Source organism: Aquarana catesbeiana, linkage group LG10 (assembly GCF_042186555.1).
Source record: "Aquarana catesbeiana isolate 2022-GZ linkage group LG10, ASM4218655v1, whole genome shotgun sequence".
NCBI classification, from domain to species: domain Eukaryota; kingdom Metazoa; phylum Chordata; class Amphibia; order Anura; family Ranidae; genus Aquarana; species Aquarana catesbeiana.
This window is the reverse complement of record NC_133333.1, coordinates 149,215,260-149,242,478: the sequence shown is the minus strand read 5'-3', so window position 1 is coordinate 149,242,478 and position 27,219 is coordinate 149,215,260.

The window sequence follows — 27,219 nt, the reverse complement described above, 5'->3', positions numbered from 1 at the left end:
GTTGCACTCTGCCCAGTTGCCAGCACTTCTGCTGGGGACTCCACATCCTCCGCTTTGACAAACCATTGGGGCGGGAGGCTGGCTTCCTCCACACCTCAAACTGAGCAGCTGCCACTGGAGAGGTGAGCCGGCCATTTCCTCATCTAGCTACTGGGACATCATGTCTGTGGTACTGTCTCCCAGGTGCACGGATCTTTGCTGGGGGGGGAGGCCGCTTCCTCCACCCTGGCTGACTGTTGGGGAGGGGCAACGAACACCTCCTCTCCCTTCTCCCCCTGTATCCTGATCTGCTGCTGGGAAGTGACCACCACCTTCTTACCCTGAGCCTCCGGAACTGACACAGATGTGGAGCAGAAATCTTGTACCCTCTGTCCAGTGGCCAGTGCTTCAGCTGGGTACGCTCCTTGTAACTCCACATATACTGCTGTTGGTGCTGGGTAAAGCTCAGTGAAGTTTGGCCCTGATACCAGTTCTTCTGCTGGAGGCTCACCAAGTTGTTCTTCCTCGGCTGAAAAGTCTATCAAATCCCCTGTCTCTGCAACTGGTGTCTGGGGATAGAGGTTCACCATCTCCTGTCAGTGGAACAAAGAAGATGCTATTGGTGTTGGGCAGAGGTTAGCAGAGCTCTGCCCTGTTGTCAGCACTTCCACTTTGGGGATGGCAATCTTCAGATTTTCCACTGCCAATTCTCTGGCATGCTGCTGGACAGGCACATTCCTCCATCCAACCTCGTCTTGTGCAGAAACAGGTTCGTCAGGGTCAGTCAGCACTTGCTGCATCTGCCATAAGACCTCTGCATCCATAGCTGCAGGGCCAGGTAGGCAAAGCACACTGTTACTCTGCCACATTGCTGACTCTTCAGCCAGGATTTCAGAGTTGTCAGCTAGTATTTCCTGATAGTCCCAGGCATAGAGAGCCCAGACCTGCTGCTGAGCAGAATCTAGCAACTGTCTGTAGGCAATCTCCAGCTCCCATTCCTGATTGGCTAGAAACTCCAAATCTTCCAGTGCCCAGGGAACTTCTGAGACATTCAGCATTCATTCTCTGTATTCCAAGATTTCTTCCAAACGCCACTCCAAATGGCTGCCAAAGTCAGGGTCCTGTTACAGCCTCTCTAATTACAGCCCCAAGCCACCGTAGCTAAAGCCTTCTGTTGGGGTGTCGTCCGCTGTCCATAGGCACACTTGGGCTACATATCAGCTGATGGCTCTATGGCTCTTGTCCAACCGCATCTCCACCTGGACCAGCCTGGTTAACTCAGCTTTCCATTCCTTATGCGGTTGTTCCCCAAAAACACCATTCACACTTCGTACTGCGAACAGTACCTTTCCTGGAAGGAGGAGAGAATTTTTCCCTGGTGTCGCTGTTCATGGGCTAGCGCTTCCTTCCAGAGTTCCCAGAGGATAGAATCATACCATCCCAGCAGGACCTGCTCTGATACTGGTCCTCTGTGCTGTATCTGCATCTCTTGCAACCTCCTTTCGAATTACTCTTCTATGGCGACCGGTATCTGTACCTCTCCTTCTCTCCTGCTATCTGGACCTTGGATCCAGGTGGAGGTTTGGATGTCCCAGAATGCAGGAAGCATCCCACAGCTTGCCACCAATGTAACGCAAAGTCCCCCACTCTGCTTGAGTACTTTTGTCTTTTACTGCTTCCTCCCAGTCTGAATATAGATAGTTGTTGTCAGTGGTTAAAAATGAATCAATGAATAATAATAATAATAATAATAAACAAAGCAATTAAATTATTATTATAATTATTCATTGATTTGTTTTTATCTCCAGATACCTACCTGCACCTCTCGTGAGGAAGCGAGAATTACCTTGCGAAGCGCATAGAGATCATCCGCGCAGCAGCTCTAGATCAATTGAGATATCCGTATGGTGTTTTCAGGTCCTGCATATCTAATTTTTTCATATGAACTCTATGTAGCACCGTTCTTGTTCATCATTTATGTCTTCTTTATCATTGTGGTACATATGTTTTAAAATGTATGATAATAAAAAAAAAATCATATTTTTACATTTACTGTCTGTGGTGTGACTCTTTAAATGTCCCGTGGGCAAAATATTTTTTTCTGTGCTGTACATACAAATTTGGGACTGAGACACTACCTCAACCCCTCTCACATTAGCTCTCATTGTCTGTCCCAGTTCAGCATTGTGTCAATCACACCAGCAGCACTCTGTGGTCACAGAGTGGCTGGAGCGTTCCTCCACCATCTACTCATGCTGCTGTTTGCCAGAGGCTTCGGAAAGAGACTGAGGGGGCCCCTTTCACCATAGATGCATGCAGCTATGGTCTGGGAACTTTTGAGAGAGCTATCCATTCATTACTGTTGTTGCTAACAGTGACAGATCCGCTGAGAACAGGACACCAAGTCCACCTCACTCATACCATATCTATACCAGCCCTACACAGCACCTCTACCAAATCTATACCACTGGTATAATGAGCTGTCACTGCTTCTGACCTGCATCGGAATCAAGTTTACAATACACCTATAGTACACCTCTATGGCATGCAGGTTCAATAAGACTTTGGTTAAGTGCACAAATTCTTCTTAAAGCCGGCAGAAGAAACACCCTAAGGGTTACCCGGTCCATTAACCTCCTCTGTTTCCCTTTCCCCTCTCTTGTCTTCTCAAACATTGGCTGTGCCTACCAAATGGTTTAGGCCTAGCATAGCCACCATTAGTGCACTCTGGCAGTATAACTCTCCCTAGTTTATAGATCAAGTCTCATTTCTGCTCACTTGTGCACTTCAGGTGGCACTGTTACTGTTAATGCTGATCTGGATGGCAAATGTAATTCTATGTCTTGTCCTTATCATTAATCACCCATATCCTAAAGTGTATTATTACCCTTGCTATTCATTTTTTTGCTTGTCTTGTTATCAACTTTATTGCATGACAATATATTAGGTTTGCTTTTACTAACTGATTTGGTGTCTATTTCTGTGAAACTGCATTGTTGCTGGGTACAGTAATTTCTCGTGCTATTGTGTGTAGTTCAATAAAACTGGTGTGTCAGAGAGGTTGAGTTCTTCGAGAAGGTTGAGGCCAAGAATGGAGAAAACCCATTTTAACTAGCGACTTTTGGGGGTAGCGCTACATATGGAATAGTTCTAGTATTTCCGAAAGCAATCTTTGACTCACATCACATGTAAAAGGAACTATTAAACAATTAACTACTTCTGAGTCTATTTAATATTCATTTTAATCACTGTTCCATATAACTTAAATCTGCTTTTCTTTTTCTAAACTTAATGATGGAAACTTGCCAGGGGAAGTGTACCCAGGAGAGAAGCTTTAACTATGACTCAGTGAAAGATAGGTAGGAGTCCTGTTTTACTTTGATCTCTATTCTTGAAGATACGAGGTGCTGTATCTCTGTAAGGCAACCTGCTAGAATAGCAGCAGAGAAGAAGATACTTAATTAAAACTGTCCTTGTTTTATAAAAATAACTATTTAATATTAAATATGTATAAATCATTTTGGATACTGTAACTACTACTTTACTCTATTTTTAAACATTTTTTCTGGGAGAATATTTCATAATCCAATTCACTCAAGAAAGAGGACTGCTCGGTGATTTCTAATTGACTATTTTTTCTTGGAAACATTAGGGCTTTTTGATGTCTGAAACCATACTGACATAGAGGGGTCTTGTGTCTTTTCTTTTGTTGCATAAAGATTTTATTGAGAATATACAAAATACAAACTTAGTATGTATAGTCACCTTGTGTCTTTTCTATTGCAGTATCAACCAGTGGATCTTAGCATGACTGATTTCAGTACTGGGCTCAAACTTTTAGCAGTCTTCAATTTTGGCATGGGCGTTAAAATACATGTAAATCCTATCTGGATGACTTAGCCAAAGCAAGGAATTGCTAGGAGGGATGGTATTACTTTAAAGAAATCTGCAGATTAAAAATAATAAACATGACTTTACATTAACATGTTAAAGCTTATGGGAGATTTTAGTGATTGGGTTTACATACTATACTAAAGGCTAAATCTCTATAAGCAGTTACAATTAGGGATGAGCTTCATGTTCGAATCGAACACATGTTCGACTCGAACATTGCCTGTTCATTCGTTCGCCAAATTCCGACTGATATGGGCAGTTCACGCCAAATTCGAGTGGTGCGTCATGGCCCATAATTCACTGCGGCATCACAGTGCATTGCTGGCTGATGATTGGCCAAGCATGCAATATGACCCGCATGATTGGCCAATCAGAGCGCCGTCTGTACAGAGAGCCGTAATTGGCCAAAGCCACAGTGGCTTTGGCCAATTATGGCTCAGGGGGTTTAGTACATGCCCCACACTATATAAGGTCGCCTGCACGGCGGCCCTGTGTAGTGTGTTCCAGCATTGAGAGAGAGATAGATAGACAGAGAGACAATGTCATTTGATTTAAGTTAGATAGAGTAGGCAGGCGAGTCAGTTAGCGGCACTTACAGTGTATTGTATATATATATATATGTATATATATATATATATACATCCTAGGTGTTGTATATATATATATATATATATATATATATATATATATATATACTGTATTCAGTTTAGCTAGATCCGTTCCTGTTATTCTCTTCCTACTACTGACAGGCAGGCAGGTGTTTTTACAGTATTTACAGCTACCTGAAGAAAATTGCTGGTGTTCTTCTGATCCTATTAGTCCTATTAGCTACAGTATTTACAGTTAGTGTAGTGCATCCTCTGTACAGTGTGCACCTAAAGCTACCTGAAGAAAATTAGTTTTCTTCTGATCCTATTAGTACAGTACCGCAGGCAGCTGCAGTATTTACAAGTTAGTGTAGTGCGTCCTCTGCACAGTGTGCACCTAAAGCTACCTGAAGAAAATTAGTGGTGTTCTTCTGATCCTATTAGTACAGTACCGCAGGCAGCTGCAGTATTTACAAGTTAGTGTAGTGCGTCCTCTGCACAGTGTGCACCTAAATCTACCTGAAGAAAATTAGTAGTGTTCTTCTGATCCTATTAGTACAGTACCACAGGCAGCTGTAGTATTTACAAGTTAGTGTAGTGCGTCCTATGCACAGTGTGCACCTAAAGCTAGCTGAAGAAAATGAGTGGTGTTCTTCTGATCCTATTAGTACAGTACCGCAGGCAGCTGCAATATTTACAAGTAAGTTTAGTGCATCCTCTGCACGGTGTGCATCTAAAGTTACCTAAACAAAATTAGTGGTGTTCTTCTGATCCTATTAGTACAGTACCACAGGCAGCTGCAGTATTTACAAGTTAGTGTAGTGCATCCTCTGCACAGTGTGCACCTAAAGCTACCTGAAGAAAATTAGTGGTGTTCTTCTGATCCTATTAGTACAGTACCACAGGCAGCTGTAGTATTTACAAGTTAGTGTAGTGCGTCCTCTGCACAGTGTGCACCTAAAGCTAGCTGAAGAAAATGAGTGGTGTTCTTCTGATCCTATTAGTACAGTACCGCAGGCAGCTGCAATATTTACAAGTAAGTTTAGTGCATCCTCTGCACAGTGTGCACCTAAAGCTACCTAAACAAAATTAGTGGTGTTCTTCTGATCCTATTAGTACAGTACCACAGGCAGCTGCAGTATTTACAAGTTAGTGTAGTGCATCCTCTGCACAGTGTGCACCTAAAGCTACCTGAAGAAAATTAGTGGTGTTCTTCTGATCCTATTAGTACAGTACCACAGGCAGCTGTAGTATTTACAAGTTAGTGTAGTGCGTCCTCTGCACAGTGTGCACCTAAAGCTACCTGAAAAAAAATAGAGGTGTTCTTCTGATCCTATTAGTACAGTACCGCAGGCAGCTGCAGTATTTACAAGTTAGCGTAGTGCGTCCTCTGCACAGTGTGCACCTAAAACTACCTGAAGAAAATTAGTGGTGTTCTTCTGATCCTATTAGTACAGTACCACAGGCAGTTGCAGTATTTACAATTTAGTGTAGTGCATCCCCTGCACAGTATGCACCTAAAGCTACCTGAAGAAAATTAGTGGTGTTCTTCTGATCCTATTAATACCACAGGCAGGCAGCTACAGTATTTACAGTTAGTGTAGTGTGTCCTCTGCACAGTGTGCACCTAAAGCTACCTGGAGACAATTGCTGTTGTTCTGCTCCTTTTAATACCACAGGCAGGAAGCTACAGTATTTACAGTTAGTTTACTGTGTCCTGTGCACAGTGTGCACCTAAAGCTGCCTGAAGAAAATTAGTGGTGTTCTTCTGATCCTATTAATACCACAGACAGGTAGCTACAGCATTTACAGTTAGTGTAGTGCATCCTCTGCACAGTGTGCACCTAAAGCTACCTGCAGACAATTGCTGTTGTTCTGCTCCTATTAATACCACAAGCAGGCAGCTACAGTATTTACAGTTAGTGCACTGTGTCCTCTGCACAGTGTGCACCTAAAGCTACCTGAAGAAAATTAGTGGTGTTCTTCTGATCCTATTAATACCACAGGCAGGAAGCTACAGTATTTACAGTTAGTGTACTGTGTCCCCTGCACAGTGTGCACCTAAAACTACCTGGAGACAATTGCTGTTGTTCTGCTCCTTTTAATACCACAGGCAGGCAGCTACAGTATTTACAGTTAGTGTACTGTGTCCTCTGCACAGTGTGCACCTAAAGCTACCTGAAGAAAATTAGTGGTGTTCTTCTGATCCTAGTAATACCACAGGCAGGAAGCTACAGTATTTACTGTTAGCGTAGTGTGTCCTCTGCACAGTGTGCACCTAAAGCTACCTGGAGACAAATGCCGTTGTTCTGCTCCTATTAACACCACAGGCAGGCAGCTACAGTATTTACAGTTAGTGTACTGTGTCCTCTGCACAGTGTGCACCTAAAGCTACCTGAAGAAAATTAGTGGTGTTCTTCTGATCCTATTAATACCATAGGCAGGCATCTAGAGTATTTACAGTTAGTGTAGTGCATCCTCTGCACAGTGTGCACCTAAAGCTACCTGGAGACAATTGCTGTTGTTCTGCTCCTATTAATACCACAGGCAGGCAGCTAAAGTATTTACAGTTAGTGCATTGTGTCCTCTGCACAGTGTGCACCTAAAGCTACCTGAAGAAAATTAGTGGTGTTCTTCTGATCCTATTAATACCACAGGCAGGCAGCTACAGTATGTACAGTTAGTGTAGTGTGTCCTCTGCACAGTGTGCACCTAAAGCTACCTGGAGACAATTGCTGTTGTTCTGCTACTATTAATACCACAGGCAGGCAGCTACAGTATTTACAGTTATGCCCTGTACACACGGTCGGATTTTCCGACAGAAAATGTGTGATAGGACCTCGTTGTCGGAAATTCCGACCGTGTGTGGGCTCCATCACACATTTTCCATCGGATTTTCCGACACACAAAGTTTGAGAGCAGGATATAAAATTTTCCGACAACAAAATCCGTTGTCGGAAATTCCGATCGTGTGTACACAAATCCAACGGACAAAGTGCCATGCATGCTCAGAATAAATAAAGAGATGAAAGCTATTGGCCACTGCCCTGTTTATAGTCCCGACGTACGTGTTTTACGTCACCGCGTTCAGAACGATCGGATTTTCCGACAACTTTGTGTGACCGTGTGTATGCAAGACAAGTTTGAGCCAACATCCGTGGGAAAAAATCCTAGGATTTTGTTGTCGGAATGTCCGAACAAAGTCCGACCGTGTGTACGGGGCATTAGTGTACTGTATCCTCTGCACAGTGTGCACCTAAAGCTACCTGAAGACAATTGCTGGTGTTCTCATACTATTAATACTACAGGCAGGCAGTTGATTCTGCTAGCTGCAGTATCAGTAAATATATACATTCCCAGCTTTGTGCAGCTACATCTCACTGCAGGCCATTAGTATGTCTGGAAGGCCAACAAGGAGAGGCAGTCAGTCACAAGCCAATAAAAGAGGGCAAGCAGGCTCTGTGTCTCGAGGCAACAGTGCTGGTCGTGGAGACAGTGCATCCTCATCAGCACGTGGCTGTGGGACACGCTTGTCCTTTCTTTCGGCAGCTGGCCGTGTTGAGCCGCAACATGCGGAAGACTTGGTAGAGTGGATGACCAAGCCATCCTCATCCATGTTTGACCAGCGTTTTGAAGGCTCCGATGATAGTACCCAGCTAGAGGAAGGCAGTAACGTGAGCCCAGAGAGAGGGGGTGCCCAAGAAGGACAGCAATCTGGCAGTCATGTTCCCCCAGCTGCAGCATACTGCCAGCTTTGCTCCAGTGATGAGGAGGAAGGGGATGATGAGGTCACTGACTCCACGTGGGTGCCTGATAGGAGAGAGGAGGAGGAGGAGGTGGAGGCACATCACCAACGAGGCAGGATGTCCTCCAGGGGCCAGCTTAAGGGCAGCACACCGACTGCATCACACCACAGAGCTCCGCATGTGCAGGGCACTGCTGTCTCTGCACGTTATTCCAAAAGTTTTTTGGTGTGGGTCTTTTTTGAGACGAGTGCATCAAATCCCACCTCTGCTATTTGCAACATACTGTATTTATTGGCGTATAACACGCGCTGGCGTATAACACGCACCCCAAGTTTAGGAGGGAATTTTAAGGAAAAAAAAGTTTTAAGAAAAAAAACTTACATGCCCATCAATGCAGCCTTGCACAGCATCCATCTGCATGCTTGTCCAGTGTCATTTGCAGCCTTGTCAGTGTCATTTGCAGCCTTGCAGTCATTTGCAGCCTTGCAGCCTCGGTGTCATTTGCAGCCTTATCAGTGTCCATTTGCAGCCTTGCAGCTTTGTCAGTGCCCATCTGCAACTTTGCCTGTGTCCATTTGCACCCTTTCCCAGGCTGCAGTTAAACTGCAGTGACTTGTCAGTATCACTGCAGTTTGAAAATGGTGCTGCCGGTGCCGTGATACATAGCCGTGACTTGCGGCGGCTCTCGGTCACTTTTGGCTCCACTCGTAGTCCTGCCCGGGATGGGCATGACTGTGAGCGGAGCGAGCGCCACTCATATACAGATAGCTGAGTGTACTCGGCTAGGTTCAGTGAGCTCTGCTCACAGTCACGCCCAGTCCCTGTGTCCATCATAGGGCGGGACTGGGCATGACTGTGAGCGGAGCTAGCGGAAACTAGCCGAGTACACTCAGCTATCTGTATATGGGCGGCGCTCGCTCCGCTCACAGTCACGCCCATCCCGGGCGGGACTACAAGTGGAGCCGAAAGTGGCCGAGAGCCGCCACAAGTCATGGCCAGTGGCGCCATTTTCAAACTCTGCTATCTATATATAGCGGCGGCCGGCGATTGCTCCGCTCACAGTCAGCGGGGGATCACAGGGGATCGGCGTATAACACACACCTGCGATTTTCCCCTGATTTTAAGAGGAAAAAAGTGTGTGTTATACGCGGATAAATACGGTATGTCTCAAGCGTATCTCTCGTGTCCAAAACATCTCCCGCTTGGGCACCACATGCTTGACCAGATATATGTTGACCTGCAATGCAGTTCGTTGGCAAGCATACCTAAAAGACCCACACCAAAGAACAAAGAGGACCTCTCCTTGCTCCTCATCAGCTGGGATCTCCAACCCCACTATACCTTCAGTCCTCTCTGAAACCTGCACTGAGAGGAATGAAGGTGTAGAATTAGGTGTGTCATAGCCAAGTACTTGGGGGCAATCTGCTATCGGTAAACCATCATCAGATTGTACCAGGCAAATTTACCTGCCCCAGCTGCTGCACCGCCAAAAGAAGTTCGCTCCCAGCCATCCACATGCCCAGCGGTTGAATGCTAGCTTAGCTAAATTGCTAACACTTCAACTGCTGCCTTTTCAGGTGGTAGACTCTGCCCCCTTCCATGAGTTTGTGGAATGTGCAGTTCCTCAGTGGCAAGTTCCCAAACGCCACTTTTTCTCATGAAATGCGATTCCGGCTCTCTACCGGCATGTGGAAGGCAATGTCTTGGCCTCGCTGGACAGGGCAGTCAGCGGTAAGGTGCATATTACCGCTGACTCATGGTCCAGCAGGCATAGACAGGGACGTTACCTATATTTTACCGCACACTGGGTGACTCTTCTGGCAGCTGGGAAGGATGCAGGACAGGGTGCAGTAGTGTTGGAGGTTGTTCTGCCACCATGCCTCCAAAATACTACTAGTGGTTAGGGATGCGCCGAAAACCCCCCGGTTCGGTTCGCACTAGCGAACGGACCAAAATTCACACAAACTTTAGAACCCCATTGACGTCTATGGGCCTCGAACGTTCAAAATCAAAAGTGCTAATTTTAAAGGCTAATTTGCATGGTATTGTCCTAAAAAGGGTTTGGGGACCCGGGTCCTGCCCCAGGGGACATGTATCAATGCAAAAAAAGTTTTAAAAACGGCCAATTTTTTGGGAGCAGTGATTTTAATGATGCTTAAAGTAAAAACAAAGTGAAATATTCCTTTAAATATCGTACCTGGGGGGTGTCTATAGTATGCCTGTAAAGTGGCACGTGTTTCCCGTGCTTAGAACAGTCCCTGCACAAAATTAAATTTTTAAAGGAATAATAGTCATTTAAAACTGCTTGTGGCTTTAATGTAATGTCGGGTCCTGGCAATATGGATGAAAATCAGTGAGACAAACGGCATGGTTACCCCCATTCCATTACCAGGCCCTTTGGGTCTTGTATGGATATTAAGGGGAACCCCGCACCCAAATTAAAAAAAGAAAGATGTGGGGCCCCCAGGCCCTATATACTCTGAACAGCAGTATACAGGCGGTGCAAACAAGAAAGGGACTGTAGGTTTGTTGTTAATAGAATCTGTTTGTAATTATGAACTGGTACATTTTAACGTGTTTAGCTCCAGCCAAAAAATCTATTTAAGCTTTTTGGAAAACATAGGAAAGGGTTATCACCCCTGTGACATTTGTTTTGCTGTCTGTGCTCCTCTTCAGAAGATTTCACCTCACTTTTTGTCCCAATGACAAATGTTTTTTGAAAATTTGTGGGTTTTAGTGAAACAAGGATTGGTGATAAAGCATCAGTTTAAAGGAGAAAAGTTTTTCCCGTATTAACTCTTACAGGAGAGAATTTCCTTCCTAGGAGTAGATTTCATCTCACTTCCTGTTGTCTCCTTCTGTTTGCAAGTAGTCGTTTGTAAGTTGGTAGTTTGAAAGTAGGGGCCTGCCCTATATACTCAGCAGAAATTTGGGCCTCAGGTGTTGTGGGCACAGCACTGTAAGCCCTCACAGGGCCCTGCTGTAAAATATTAGATCAGAATTGTAATTACATGCCCCTGTTGAACAGGGGCAGAAAATTGGGCCTTTGGTGGTGGTGGTGGTGGTGCTGGTGCCACAACACTGTAAGTCCTCACAGTTACTCTTGGTGGGCGCAGAAACAGGCCCTGCTGTGAAATATTACATCAAGAATTCTAATTACATGTCCCTGTTGAACAGGGGCTGAAAAATTGGGCCTTAGGCACTGGTGCTGGTGCCACAACACTGCAACCCCTCACAGATACTCTAGTTGGAGCGCAGGAACTAGCCCTGCTGCAAAGAATTGCATCAAAAATTGTAATTACACGCCCCTGTTAAACAGGGGCTGAAAAATTGGGCCTTAGGCACTGGTGCTGGTGCCACAACACTGCAACTCCTCACAGATACTCTAGATGGAGTGCAGGAACTAGCCCTGCTGCAAAGAATTGCATCAAAAATTGTAATTACATGCCCCTGTTAAACAGGGGCTGAAAAATTGGGCCTTAGGCACTGGTGGCGGCGCCCAGACTAAAAATGTTCTTACAAGCTATCAGCATGATCATTGAGGAGGAAGAGGATAATTACTCAGCATAAAAGGATAGTCACTCAGCATCAGCATAGGCAGTCTTTGAAGGGATCTGACATTTAAAAAAAAAATATTCGGTTACATCAGCATCAGTTGCTTGGTAGATGGTGGTGATCCAAGACTGATTCATTTTTATGAAGGTCAGTCGATCGTCTGAGTCGGTGAACAGACGCACCCTGTGATCAGTTACAAAGCCTCCAGCAGCACTGAATGTGCATTCCGAAAGAATGCTGGATGCAGGACAGGCCAGTAGCTCAATTGCATACTGTGCAAGCTCTGGCCAGTGATCCATCTTCAAGACCCAGTAACCCAGAGGATTTTCGTTGGAAAAGGTGTCCAAGTCAGATCTTGCCCCTAGGTATTCCTGCACCATGTAAAACAGATGGTGGCGATGGTTGCTGGAACCAATCATCCCTTGGGGCTGCGGACTAAAAAATTGTCACCTTCTCCATGGCTCCTTCTTTGACTGACCGAAGCCTCAGCAACACGTTGTCCAGAAACAGGAGTTTGTAACTTCCCAGTCTCTGGGAACGCGTTGCACAGACCTTTCTGCAAGGCCTCCAAAAGATGTTTCATCCTCTGCTCCCTCTGCGACGGCAAGATAAGGTGGGCAACCTTACCCTTGTAACGTGGATCAAGGAGGGTTGCCAGCCAGTATTGTTCCTTCTCCTTGATACCACGAATATGAGGATCCTTCCGCAGGCTTTGCAGGATCAGGGAGGCCATGCAGCGTAGGTTTGCTGAGGCATTCGGTCCGGAGTCCTCTGGGTCACTAGGGATGACATGATCCGCAGCCACCTTCTCTCAACCACGTACAAGTCCATGTGTTTCTTGGGACTGTAAATGATCCCTTAAAGACTGCTGCTGATGCTGAGTGCCAAGCTCCACCTCCATACTGACACAATCCTCCTCCTCCTCATCCTCTTCCTGTGTGATCGGCGGGCACGCAGGAACACTGTCTGGATAACGGGGGCCTTGAGAGCTAAGGAAGTCCTCCTCTTCCTGCCTCTGTTCTGCCTCAACTACCCTGTCCATTATTCCACGCAGTGTGTGCTCCAACAGGTGGACAAGGGGGACAGTGTCACTGATGCATGTACTGTCACTGCTTATCATCCTCATGGCCTCCTGAAATGGTGACAGGACAGTGCATGCATCCCTGATCATGGCCCACTGGCGTGGGGAAAAAAACCCAAGCTCCCCTGACCCTGTCCTGGTGCCATAGTCGCACAGGTACTCATTGATGGCCCTCTGCTGCGTGTGCAGCCACTGCAGCATGGCCAATGTTGAGTTCCACCTGGTGGGCATGTCACAGATTAGGCAGTTCTTGGGCAGGTTAAATTCCTTTTGGAGGTCTGCCAGCCAAGCACTGGCATTATATGACCGGCGGAAATGCACACAGACTTTCCTGGCCTGCCTCAGGACATCCTATAAGCCCGGGTACCTGCCCAAGAACCACTGCACCACCAAGTTAAGGACATGAGCCAAACAGGGCACATGGGTCATTTTTCCCTGTCGGAGGGCGGAGAGGAGGTTGGTGCCATTGTCGCAAACCACCATTCCTGCCTTAAGTTGGCGTGGCGTCAACCACCTCTGAACCTGCCCCTGCAGAGCTGACAGAACCTCTGCCCCAGTGTGGCTCCTGTCCCCCAAGCACACCAGCTCAAGCACCGCATGGCATCTTTTGGCCTGAGTACTTGCGTAGCCCCTTGAACGCCTACAGAGCACCACTGGTTCCGAGGACAAAGTACAGGAAGAGGCCATGGAGGAAGAAGAAGAGGAGGGGGTGGAGGAGAGAGGTGTGTCAGAATCACTAGTAGAAGCATTTTGGAGGCATGGTGGCGGAACAACCTCCAACACTACTGCCCCTTGTCCTGCATCCTTCCCAGCTGCCAGAAGAGTCACCCAATGCGCCGTGAAACTTAGGTAACGTCCCTGTCCATGCCTACTGGACCATGAGTCAGTGGTAATATGCACCTTACCGCTGCCTGCCCTGCCCAGCGAGGCCAAGACATTGCCTTCCACATGCTGGTAGAGAGCCGGAATCACCTTCCGTGAGAAAAAGTGGCGTTTGGGAACGTGCCACTGAGGAACCGCACATTCCACAAACTCACGGAAGGGGGCAGAGTCTACCAAATGAAAAGGTAGCAGATGAAGTGCTAGCAATTTTGCCAAGCTAGCATTCAAACGCTGGGCAGTGCAGTAGTTGGGGCAGGGAAATTTGCCTGGTACAATCTGACGTTGGTGTACCAATAGCAGATTGCCCGCAAGTACTTGGCTGTGACACACCTAATTCTACACCTTCATTCCTCTCAGTGCAGGTCTCAGAGAGGACTGAAGGTATAGTGGGGTTGGAGATCCCAGCTGATGAGGAGTAAGGAGAGGTCCTCTTTGTTTTTTGGTGTGGGTCTTTTAGGTACGCTTGCCACGAACTGCATGGCAGGTCAACATATGTCTGGTCAAGCATGTGGTGCCCAAGCGGGAGATGTTTTGGCAACGTGAGATACGCTTGAGACATATGTTGCAAATAGCAGCGTGCGATCTAATGCACTCGTCTCAAAAAAGGCCCACACCAAACTTTTGGAATAACGCACAGAGACAGCAGCGCCCTGCACATGCGGAGCTCTGAGGTGTGATGCAGTCAGTGTGCTGCCCCTGGAGGGCATCCTGCCTCATCGGTGATGTGCCTCCTCTTCCTCTTCCTCCTCTCTCCTATCAGGCACCCATGTTGAGTCAGTGACCTCATCATCCCCTCCCTCCTCATCACTTGAGCAAACCTGGCAGTATCCTGCAGCAGAGGGAACATGACTGCCTCTAGACACAGAGCCTGCTTTCCCTCTTTTATTGGCTTGTGACTGTCTGCCTCTCCTTGTTTGGCCTTCCAGACATACTAATGGCCTGTAGTGATATGTAGCTGCACTAAGTTGGGATATATATATATATATATATATATATATATATATATATATATATATATATATATCTATATATCTATAGATATAGATAGATATATACACATAGATATATATATATAGATACAGATATAGATATATATATATATATATATATATATATACACCACCAACCTTCTACAGGTAGCTTTAGCTGAACATAGTGCAGAGGATGCACTACACTAACGTGTAAATAATGTAGCTGCCTGCGGTAGTGATAGGATCAGGAAAACACTACCAACCTTTTACAGGTAGCTTTAGCTGAACACTGTGCAGAGGTCACACTACACAAACTTGTAGCTTTTGCTGAACGCTGTGCAGAGGTTGCACTACACTAACGTGTAAATAATGTAGCTGCTTGCGGTAGTGATAGGATCAGGAAAACAACACCAACCTTCTACAGGTAGCTTTAGCTGAACACTGTACAGAGGTCGCACTACACTAACGTGTAAATAATGTAGCTGCCTGCGGTAGTGATAGGATCAGCAAAACAACACCAACCTTCTACAGGTAGCTTTAGCTGAACCCTGTGCAGAGGTCGCACTACACTAACTTGTAGCTTTAGCTGAACACTGTGCAGAGGTCGAACTACACTAACTTGTATCTTTAGCTGAACACTGTGCAGAGGTCGCACTACACTAACGTTTAATTAATGTAGCTGCCTACGGTAGTGATAGGATCAGGAAAACAACACCAACCTTCTAAAGGTAGCTTTAGCTGAACACTGTGCAGAGGTCGCACTACACTAACTTGTAGCTTTAGCTGAACACTGTGCAGAGGTCGCACTACACTAACTTGGAGCTTTAACTGAACACTGTGCAGAGGTCGCACTACACTAATGTTTAAATAATGTAGCTGCCTGCGGTAGTGATAGGATCAGGAAAACACCACCAACCTTCTACAGGTAGCTTTAGTTGAACACTGTACAGAGGTCGCACTACACTATCGTGTAAATACTGTAGGTGCCTACAGTAGTGATAAGATCAGGAAAACACCAGCAACCTTCTACAGGTAGCTTTAGCTGAACACTGTGCAGAGGTTGCACTACACTAACGTGTAAATAATGTAGCTGCCTGCGGTAGTGATAGGTGCAGGAAATCACCACCAGCCTTTTACAGGTAGCTTTAGTTGAACACTGTACAGAGGTCGCAATCCACTAATGTGTAAATAATGTAGCTTCCTGCGGTAGTGATAGGATCAGGAAAACACCACCAACCTTCTACAGGTAGCTTTAGCTGAACACTGTGCAGAGGTTGCACTACACTAATGTGTAAATAATGTAGCTGCCTGCGGTAGTGATAGGATCAGGAAAACAACACCAACCTTCTACAGGTAGCTTTAGCTGAACACTGTGTAGAGGTCGCACTACACTAACTTGTAGCTTTAGCTGAACACTGTGCAGAGGACGCACTACACTAAGATTTAAATAATGTAGCTGCCTGCTGTAGTGATAGGTTCAGGAAAACACCACCAACCTTCTACAGGTAGCTTTAGCTGAACACTGTGCAGAGGTCGCACTACTCTAACTTGTAGCTTTAGCTGAATACTGTGAAGAAGTTGCACTACACTAACGTGTAGCTTTAGCTGAACACTGTGCAGAGGTCGCACTACACTAACTTGTAGCTTTAGCTAAACACTGTGCAGAGGACGCACTACACTAATGTTTAAATAATGTAGCTGCCTGCGGTAGTGATAGGATCAGGAAAACACCACCAACCTTCTGCAGGTAGCTTTAGCTGAACACTGTGCAGAGGTCGCACTACACTAACGTGTAAATAATGTAGCTGCCTGCGGTAGTGATAGGATCAGGAAAATAACTCCAACCTTCTACAGGTAGCTTTAGCTGAACACTGTGCAGAGGTCGCACTACTCTAACTTGTAGCTTTAGCTGAACATTGTGCAGAGGTCACACAACACTAACTTGTAGCTTTAGCTGAACACTGTGCAGAGGACGCACTACACTAACATTTAAATATTGTAGCTGCCTGCGGTAGTGATAGGATCAGGAAAACACCACCAACCTTCTACAGGTAGCTTTAGCTGAACACTGTGCAGAGGTCGCACTACTCTAACTTGTAGCTTTAGCTGAATACTGTGAAGAAGTTGCACTACACTAACGTGTAGCTTTAGCTGAACACTGTGCAGAGGTCGCACTACACTAACTTGTAGCTTTAGCTGAACACTTTGCAGAGGACGCACTACACTAATGTTTAAATAATGTAGCTGCCTGCGGTAGTGATAGGATCAGGAAAACAACACCAACCTTCTACAGATATCTTTAGCTGAACACTGTGCAGAGGTCGCACTACACTAACGTGTAAATAATGTAGCTGCCTGCGGTAGTGATAGGATCAGGAAAACACTACCAACCTTTTACAGGTAGCTTTAGTTGAACACTGTACAGAGGTCGCACTACACTAATGTGTAAATAATGTAGCTGCCTGCGGTAGTGATAGGATCAGGAAAACAACACCAACCTTCTACAGGTAGCTTTAGCTGAACACTGTGCAGAGGTCACACTGCACTAACTTGTAGCTTTTGCTGAACGCTGTGCAGAGGTTGCACTACACTAACGTGTAAATAATGTAGCTGCCTGCAGTAGTGATAGGATCAGGAAAACAACACCAACCTTCTATAGATATCTTTAGCTGAACACTGTGCAGAGGTCGCACTACACTAACGTGTAAATAATGTAGCTGCCTGCGGTAGTGATAGGATCAGCAAAACAACACCAACCTTCTACAGGTAGCTTTAGATGAACCCTGTGCAGAGGTCACACTACACTAACTTGTAGCTTTAGCTGAACACTGTGTAGAGGTCGCACTACACTAACGTGTAATTAATGTAGCTTCCTGCGGTAGTGATAGGATCAGGAAAACAACACCAACCTTCTAAAGGTAGCTTTAGCTGAACACTGTGCAGAGGTCGCACTACACTAACTTGTAGCTTTAGCTGAACACTGTGCAGAGGTCGCACTACACTAACTTGGAGCTTTAGCTGAACACTGTGCAGAGGTCGCACTACATTAATGTTTAAATAATGTAGCTGCCTGCAGTAGTGATAGGATCAGGAAAACACCACCAACTTTCTACAGGTAGCTTTAGCTGAACATAGTGCAGAGGTCGCACTACACTAATGTGTAAATAATGTAGCTGCCTGCGGTAGTGATAGGATCAGGAAAACAACACCAACCTTCTGCAGGTAGCTTTAGCTGAACACTGTGCAGAGGTCACACTGCACTAACTTGTAGCTTTTGCTGAACGCTGTGCAGAGGTTGCACTACACTAAAGTGTAAATAATGTAGCTGCCTGCAGTAGTGATAGGATCAGGAAAACAACACCAACCTTCTACAGATATCTTTAGCTGAACACTGTGCAGAGGTCGCACTACACTAACGTGTAAATAATGTAGCTGCCTGCGGTAGTGATAGGATCAGCAAAACAACACCAACCTTCTACAGGTAGCTTTAGCTGAACCCTGTGCAGAGGTCGCACTACACTAACTTGTAGCTTTAGCTGAACACTGTGGAAAGGTCGCACTACACTAACGTGTAATTAATGTAGCTTCCTGCGGTAGTGATAGGATCAGGAAAACAACACCAACCTTCTAAAGGTAGCTTTAGCTGAACACTGTGCAGAGGTCGCACTACACTAACTTGTAGCTTTAGCTGAACACTGTGCAGAGGTCGCACTACACTAACTTGGAGCTTTAGCTGAACACTGTGCAGAGGTCGCACTACATTAATGTTTAAATAATGTAGCTGCCTGCAGTAGTGATAGGATCAGGAAAACACCACCAACTTTCTACAGGTAGCTTTAGCTGAACATAGTGCAGAGGTCGCACTACACTAATGTGTAAATAATGTAGCTGCCTGCGGTAGTGATAGGATCAGGAAAACAACACCAACCTTCTACAGGTAGCTTTAGCTGAACACTGTGCAGAGGTCACACTGCACTAACTTGTAGCTTTTGCTGAACGCTGTGCAGAGGTTGCACTACACTAAAGTGTAAATAATGTAGCTGCCTGCAGTAGTGATAGGATCAGGAAAACAACACCAACCTTCTACAGATATCTTTAGCTGAACACTGTGCAGAGGTCGCACTACACTAACGTGTAAATAATGTAGCTGCCTGCGGTAGTGATAGGATCAGCAAAACAACACCAACCTTCTACAGGTAGCTTTAGCTGAACCCTGTGCAGAGGTCGCACTACACTAACTTGTAGCTTTAGCTGAACACTGTGGAAAGGTCGCACTACACTAACGTGTAATTAATGTAGCTTCCTGCGGTAGTGATAGGATCAGGAAAACAACACCAACCTTCTAAAGGTAGCTTTAGCTGAACACTGTGCAGAGGTCGCACTACACTAACTTGTAGCTTTAGCTGAACACTGTGCAGAGGTCGCACTACACTAACTTGGAGCTTTAGCTGAACACTGTGCAGAGGTCGCACTACATTAATGTTTAAATAATGTAGCTGCCTGCAGTAGTAATAGGATCAGGAAAACACCACCAACCTTCTACAGGTAGCTTTAGCTGAACACTGTGCAGAGGTCGCACTACAGTAACGTGGAAATAATGTAACTGCCTGTGGTAGTGATAGGATCAGGAAAACACCACCAACCTTCTACAGGTAGCTTTAGTTGAACACTGTACAGAGGTCGCAATACACTAACGTGTAAATAATGTAGCTGCCTGCGGTAGTGATAGGATCAGGAAAACAGCACCAACCTTCTACAGGTAGCTTTAGCTGAACACTGTGCAGAGGTCGCACGACACTAACGTGTATATAATGTAGCTGCCTGCGGTAGTGATAGGATCAGGAAATCACCACCAGCCTTTTACAGGTAGCTTTAGTTGAACACTGTACAGAGGTCGCAATCCACTAATGTGTAAATAATGTAGCTGCCTGCGGTAGTGATAGGATCAGGAAAACACCACCAACCTTCTAGCTGAACACTGTGCAGAGGTCGCACTACACTAACGTGTAAATAATGTAGCTGCCTGCGGTAGTGATAGGATCAGGAAAACACCTCCAACCTTCTACAGGTAGCTTTAGCTGAACACTGTGTAGAGGTCGCACTACACTAACGTTTAAATAATGTAGCTGCCTGCGGTAGTGATAGGATCAGGAAAACACCACCAACCTTCTACAGGTAGCTTTAGCTGAACACTGTGCAGAGGTCGCACTACAGTAACGTGGAAATAATGTAGCTGCCTGCGGTAGTGATAGGATCACGAAAAAAACACCAACCTTCTACAGGTAGCTTTAGTTGAACACTCTACAGAGGTCGCAATACACTAACGTGTAAATAATGTAGCTGCCTGTGGTATAGTGATAGGATCAGGAAAACACCTCCAACCTTCTACCGGTAGCTTTAGCTGAACACTGTGCAGAGGTCGCACTACACTATCGTGTAAATAATGTAGCTGCCTGCGGTAGTGATAGGATCAGGAAAATACCACCAACCTTCTACAGGTAGCTTTAGTTGAACACTGTACAGAGGTTGCAATACACTAACGTGTAAATAATGTAGCTGCCTGTGGTATAGTGATAGGATAAGGAAAACACCTCCAACCTTCTACAGGTAGCTTTAGCTGAACACTGTGCAGAGGTCGCACTACACTATCGTGTAAATAATGTAGCTGCCTGCGGTAGTGATAGGATCAGGAAAACACCACCATTCTTCTACAGGTAGCTTTAGCTGAACACTGTGCAGAGGTCGCACTACACTAACTTGTAGCTTTAGCTGAACACAGTGCAGAGGTCGCACTACACTAACGTGTAAATAATGTAGCTGCCTGCGGTAGTGATAGGATCAGGAAAACAACACCAACCTTCTACAGGTAGCTTTAGCTGAACACTGTGCAGAGGTTGCACTACATTAACATGTAAATAATGTAGCTGCCTGCGGTAGTAATAGGATCAGGAAAACAACACCAACCTTCTACAGGTAGCTTTAGCTGAACACTGTGCAGAGGTTGCACTACATTAACTTGTAGCTTTAGCTGAACACTGTGCAGAGGTCTCACTACACTAACTTGGAGCTTTAGCTAATAGGACTAATAGGATCAGAAGAACACCAGCAATTTTCTTCAAATACTGTAACAACACCTGCCTGCCTGTCAGTAGGAAGATAATAACAGGAATGGATCTAGCTAAACTGAATACAGTGTATATATATATATATATATATATATATATATATATATATATATATATATACAACACCTGGGATGCATATATATACACAATACACTGTAAGTGCAGCTAACTGACTGACTGTCCTGCCTAATCTATCTAACTTAAATCAAATGACACTGTCTCTCTGTCTCTGTCTCTCAACGTCGGAGCACACTACACAGGGCCGACGTGCAGGCGGCATTATATAGTATGGGGTGTGTACTAAACCCCCTGAGCCATAATTGGCCAAAGCCACCCTGGCTTTGGCCAATTACAGCTCTCTGTACAGACGGCGCTGTGATTGGCCAAGCATGTGAGTCATAGTGCATGCTTGGCTAATCATTAGTCAACAATGCACTGCGATGCCGCAGTGAATTATGGGTCGCATTTCAGTGAATGATCGAACAGACGATGCTCGAGTCGAACATGGGTTCAACTCGAACATGAAGCTCATCCCTACTAGTGGTGATTCTGCCACACCTCTCTCTCCTCCACCCCTTCCTCTTCTTCTTCTTCCATGGCCTCTTCCTGTGCTGATTTGACTTCGGAACCAGCACTGCTCCTTAGGTGTTCAAGGGCCTACGCAAGCACGCAGGCCAAAAGATGCCATGTGGTGCTTGAGCTGGTGTGCTTGGGAGACAGGAGCCACACTGGGGCAAAGATTCTGTCAGCTCTGAAGGGGCAGGTTCAGAGGTGGTTGACGCCACGCCAGCTTAAGGCAGGTATGGTTTGCGACATTGGCAACAACCTCCTCTCCACCCTCTGACAGGGACAACTGACCCATGTGCCCTATTTGGTTCACGTCCTTAACTTGGTGGTGCAGCGTTTCTTGGGCAGGTACCCGGGCTTATGGGATGTCCTGAGGCAGGCCAGGAAAGACTGTGTGCATTTACGCCGGTCATATAATGCCAGTTCTCAGCTGGCTGACCTCCAAAAGGAATTTAGCCTGCCCAAGAACCGCCTAATCTGTGACATGTCCACCAGGTGGAACTCAACATTTGCCATGCTACAGGGCCATCAGTGAGTATCTGTGCGACTATGGCATCAGGACAGGGTCAGGGGAGCTTGTTTTTTTTTCCCCACGCCAGTGGGCCATGATCAGGGATGCATGCACTGTCCTGTCACCATTTGAGGAGGCCATGGGGATGGTGAGCAGTGACAGTGCATGCAGTTCCAACAACCATCGCCACATCTGTTTTACATGGTGGCAAGATCTGACTTGGATACCTTTCCCACCAAAAATCCTCTGTGTTACTGGGTCTTGAGGATGGACCACTGGCCAGAGCTTGCACAGTATGCAATTGAGCTACTGGCCTGTCCTGCAATCAGCGTTCTTTTGGAACGCACATTCAGTGCGGCTGGAGGTTTTGTAACCGATCACAGGATGCGCCTGTCCACCGACTCGGTCGATCGACTGACCTTCACAAAAATGAATCAGTCTTGGATCACCACCAGCTACCAAGCACCTGATGCTGATGTAACCAAATAATTTTTTTTGAAATGTCAGATCCCTTCAAGACTGCCTATGCTGATGCTGAGTGACTATCCTGTTATGCTGAGTGACTATCCTCTTCCTTCTCAATGATCATGCTGATAGCTTGTAAGAATATTTTTGGTTCTGGGCGCCGCCACCAGTGGCTAAGGCCCAATTTTTCAGCCCCTGTTTAACAGGGGCATGTAATTACTATTTTTTAAGCAATATTTTGCAAGGAGGGTTCCTTGCTGCACTCAACTAGAGTATTTGTGAGGGGTTGCAGTGTTGTGGCACCAGCACCAGTGCCTAAGGCCCAATTTTTCAGCTCCTGTTTAACAAGTTTGTGTAATTACAATTTTTGATGCAATATTTTGCAGGGGGGCTCATTCCTGCGCTCCAACTAGAGTATCTGTGAGGGGTTGCAGTGTTGTGGCACCAGTGCCTAAGGCCCAGTTTTTCTGCCCCTGTTCAACAGGGACATGTAATTACAATTCTCGATCTAATATTTCACAGCAAGGCCCGTTTCTGCGCCCACCAAGAGTAACTGTGAGGACTTACAGTGTTGTGGCACCAGCACCACCACCAATGGCCCAATTTTTCTGCCCCTGTTCAACAGGTGCATGTAATTACAATTCTTGATCTAATATTTCACAGCAGGGCCCGTTCCAGCTCCCACCAAGACTAACAGTACGGACTTATGCCCTGTACACACGGTCAGACATTGATCGGACATTCCGACAACAAAATCCTAGGATTCTTTCTGACGGATGTTGGCTCAAACTTGTCTTGCATACACACAGTCACACAAAGTTGTCTGAAAATCCGATCGTTCTGAACGCGGTGACGTAAAACACGTATGTCTGGACTATAAACGGGATAGTAGCCAATAGCTTTAGTCTCTTAATTTATTCTGAGCATGCGTGGCACTTTGTGCATCTGATTTGTGTACACACGATCGGAATTTCCGACAACGGGTTTTGTTGTCTGAAAATTTTATAGCAAGCTCTCAATCTTTGTGTGTCGGAAATTCCTATGGAAAATGTGTGATGGAGCCTACACACGGTCGGAATTTCCGACAACAAGGTCCTATCACACATTTTCCATTGGAAAATCCTATCGTGTGCACAGGGCATTACAGTGTTGTGGCAACACCACCACCACCACCAAAGGCACAATTTTTCTGCCCCTGTTCAACAGGTGCATGTAATTACAATTCTTGATCTAATATTTCACAGCAGAGCCCGTTTCTGCGCCCACCAAGAGTAACTGTGAGGACTTACAGTGTTGTGGCACCAGCACCACCACCAAAGGCCCAATTTTTCTGACCCTGTTCAACAGGGGCATGTAATTACAATTCTTGATCTAATATTTCACAGCAGAGCCCGTTCCTGCGCCCACCAAGAGTAACTGTGAGGGCTTACAGTATTGTGGCAACACCAACACCTAAGGCCCAAATTTCTGCAGAGTATATAGGGCAGGCCCCTACTTTCAAATATCCATCTTACAAATGACTCCTACTTGAAAACGAAAGGAGACAACAGGAAGTGAGATGAAATCTACCCCATAGGAAGGGAAATTCTCTTCTGTAATGCCCTGTACACACAGTCGGACATTGATCGGACATTCCAACAACAAAATCCTAGGATTTTTTCCGACGGATGTTGGCTCAAACTTGTCTTGCATACACACGGTCACACAAAGTTGTCGGAAAATCCGATCGTTCTGAACGCGGTGACGTAAAACACGTACGATGGGACTATAAACAGGGCAGTAGCCAATACCTTTCATCTCTTAATTTATTCTGAGCATGCGTGGCACTTTGTGCGTCAGATTTGTGTACACATGATCGGAATTTCCGACAATGGATTTTGTTGTCGGAAAGTTTTATAGCAAGCTCTCAAACTTTGTGTGTCGGAAATTCCAATGGAAAATGTGTGATGGAGCTCACACACGGTCGGAATTTCCGACAACAAGGTTCTATCACATCCGACCGTGTGTACAGGGCATAAGAGTTAATATGGGAAAAACGTGTCTCCTTTCCACTGATGCTTTATCACCAATCCTTGTTTCACTAAAAGCCCCAAATTGTCAAAAACATTTGTCATTGGGACAGAATGTGAGGTAAAATCTTCTGAAGAGGTGCACAGACAGCAAAACAAATGTAAAAGGGGTGATAACCCTTCCCTATGTTGTCCACAAAGCTTAAAAATAGATTTTATTGGCTGGAGTTACACTTTAAAAATGTACCAGTTCAAAATTACAAACAGATTCTACTTAACAACAAACCTACAATCCCTGTCTTGTTTGCACCACCTGTATACTGCTGTTAAGAGGGCCTGGGGCCCCACGCCATTCCTTTTTTTAATTTGGGTGCAGGATTCCCCTTAATATCCATACAAGACCCAAAGGGCCTGGTAATGTACGGGGGGGTACCCATGCCGTTTGTCTCGGTGATTTTCATCCATATTACCAGGACATTACATTAAAGCCGTAAGCAGTTTTAAATGACTTTTATTACTTTAAAAATTTAATTTTGTGCAGGGACTATTCTAAGCACGGGAAACACGCGCCACTTTACAGGCATACTATAGACACCCCCCAGGTATGATATTTATAGGAATATTTCACTTTTTTTTTTTTTTTTTTTTTTACTTTAAGCATCATTAAAATCACTGCTCCCGAAAAAACGGCCATTTTTAAAAGGTTCTTTTGCATTGATACATGTCCCTTTGGGCAGGACCCGGGTCCCCAAACCCTTTTTAGGACAATACCATGCAAATTAGCCTTTAAAATTAGCACTTTGGGGTTCAAACGTTCGTGCAAATTTTCCGTCCGTTCGCAGGTATTAGTGCGAACCGAACCGGGGGTTGTTCGGCTCATCCCTAGTTACAATGGCCACTGCCTATTTGAAAAGGTTTTCTATATCTCTTACTATCCTTAATCAAATGGCTTGTTTATAATAACTTGTGAAAAGCTGTAGGTATTTATCTGCAATTCTAGCTTTCTTGAAGATGACTGCTACATAATACATTCACTCCTAGTGCATTGTTTTGCATGTATTACCAGTGTATACAATGCCACTAGTATTGCTAGTATTGTCACTAGTATGCAATATCACTAGTATTGTATAAAAGAAAAATCATTTACTCTGTCAAAAGAGTAGCCAATGCAAATACTTACTCCCTTAGTTATCTGAAATGTTACCTAATATCTTGGGGATGATGGAAATCTCATAACTAGAGGTGATTCCAATGGCATATTGTTGTCTTGGACACTCACCTGAACCGTATATTCTGATGATATAGCTGCTGATCCATGAAACTTTTTGAATCAAATTAGATACTGTTCTTCTCTGTACTGTTATGACAAACTATTTGTACTATGGGATATACTAATTGCTGGGAGTGATAGTATATGTGGCAGCATTTGTGAGCATAATGGCATTTGTTTTTTAAAGTGTTTTAAAGGAAATTTTATATATATATATATATATATATATATATATATATATATATATATATATATATATATATAAAATTTCCTTTAAAACACTTAAAAAATATATATATATATATATATATATACACACACACACACACACACACACAGTATCTCACAAAATTGAGTACACCCCCTCATATTTTTGTAAATATTTTATTATATTATTATTATTACTTTTTCATGTGACAGCACTGAAGATATTACACTTTGCTACAATCTAAAGTAGTGAGTGTACAGCTTGTATAACAGTGTAAATTTGCTGTCCCCTCAAAATAGCTCAACACACAACCATTAATGTCTAAACTGCTGGCAACAAAAGTGAGTACACCCCTAAGTGAAAATGTCCAAATTGGGCCCAAAGTGTCAATATTTTGTGTGGCCACCATTATTTTCCTGCACTGCCTTAACCCTCTTGGACATGGAGTCCACCAGAGCTTTACAGGTTGCCACTGGAGTCCTCTTCCACTCCACTTCCACAACATCACAGAGCTGGTGCATGTTAGAGACCTTGCGCTCCTCCACTTTCTGTTTGAGGATGCCCCACAGATGCTCAATAGGATTTAGGTCTGGAGACATGCTTGGCCAGTTCATCACCTTTACCCTCAGCTTCTTTAGCAAGGCAGTGGTCGTCTTGGAGGTGTGTTTGGGGTCATATCATGTTGGAATACTGCCCTACGGCCCAGTCTCCGAAGGGAGGGGATCATGCTCTGCTTCAGTATGTCACAGTACATGTTGGCATTAATGGTTCCCTCAATGAACTGTAGCTCCCCAGCGCCAGCAGAACTCATGCAGCCACAGACCATGACAAACCCCCACCCACCATGCTTAACTGTAGGCAAGACACACTTGAAGACACACTTGTCTTTGTACTCCTCACCTGGTTGCCGTCACACACTCTTGACACCATCTAAACCAAATAAGTTTATCTTGGTCTCATCAGACCACAGGACATGGTTCTAGTAATCCATGTCCTTAGTCTGCTTGTCTTTAGCAAACTGTTTTCGGGCTTTTCTTGTGCATCATCTTTAGAAGAGGCTTCCTTATGGGACGACAGCAATGCAGACCTACTTGATTTAGTGTGAGGCGTATGGTCTGAGCACTGACAGGCTGACCCCCCCACCCCTTCAACCTCTGCAGCAAGGCTGGCAGCACTCATACGTCTATTTCCCAAAGACAACCTCTGGATATGACGCTGAGCATGTGCACCCAACTTCTTTGGTCGACCATGGCGAGGCCTGTTCTGAATGTCCTGTTAAACTGCTGTATGGTCTTGGCCTCCATGCTGCAGCTCAGTTTCAGGGTCTTGGCAATCTTCCTATAGCCTAGGCCATCTTTATGTAAAGCAA